An 894-nucleotide genomic window follows, 5' to 3' on the forward strand; every position below is an offset into this window, starting at 1 on the left:
TCATGGTGCTCCCACATATATCACTTTAGATGTTATATTTTAAGGTGGCATTAATTAAGACTTAGTGAGAGTGCCTACATGAGATGTTTTACTGCACAGTAGGTTAGTCTACTGCATAGTAAAGTGTCGCTGTCTACACATGCTCATATTTATTAAACAGAAAATCAGTCTACTGTGCAGTAGGGCTGTGAGAAGCTTCGGGTGCTGTTTGGATTCAGAGGAGATTCAGCCTGATTCGGTGGCCAAATCTCCAAATCCAAATCAAATCAGGAGACTAATTAAAAGGTTTGAATTGATTCAAAGCTCTCTGAATCAATTTGGAAAAGATTTGGAGAGCTTCAGCAATTCAGGCAGTGCCCACCCACTGCAGCAGGGAGCTAGACCTGACTCTGAGCTGGTAAGTAAGGGGGCAGAGGGGGGGGGGCAGAGGAGTGAAGGCCCCATTCTCTGTCTGCTTCCCCAGCACCTCTGAGAGCCTCCCCCCCACTCCCGCAGACCTCCATGGCTGCCTTGCCCGCCCCAGCTCTTGGCCCTTTAAAAAAACAGCTCCCACTCAGGTGCTGCCTGGTCCAGGGGGCAATCCCTGCTGCCCCCCCCACTGCCCCATGCCACGTGGGGTGCTCTGCCATAAGCCCCCCAACCCTCCCCTGCTCTCTCAGCCTCCCATGGCTGCCCTGCCTGCCACAGCTCCTGGCCCCTTAAGAAATAAAAAAAACGCCCCCCCTGACCTCACTGGCTGCTACAGCAGCCTCAGGGCTTTGGGGGGCTCATGTAGAGCCCTCCACATAGTACGGGGCAGTGGGTGGCAGTGGGGATCATCTCCATGCCTGGCAGGAACAGGTGAGTCAGGGCTTCTTTTGTTTTTTTTTTCTTAAAGGATTGGGAGCTGGGGTG

Source organism: Gavialis gangeticus, unplaced genomic scaffold (genome assembly GCF_001723915.1).
Source record: "Gavialis gangeticus isolate Ggan-Ray unplaced genomic scaffold, GavGan_comp1, whole genome shotgun sequence".
Classification (NCBI taxonomy): domain Eukaryota; kingdom Metazoa; phylum Chordata; order Crocodylia; family Gavialidae; genus Gavialis; species Gavialis gangeticus.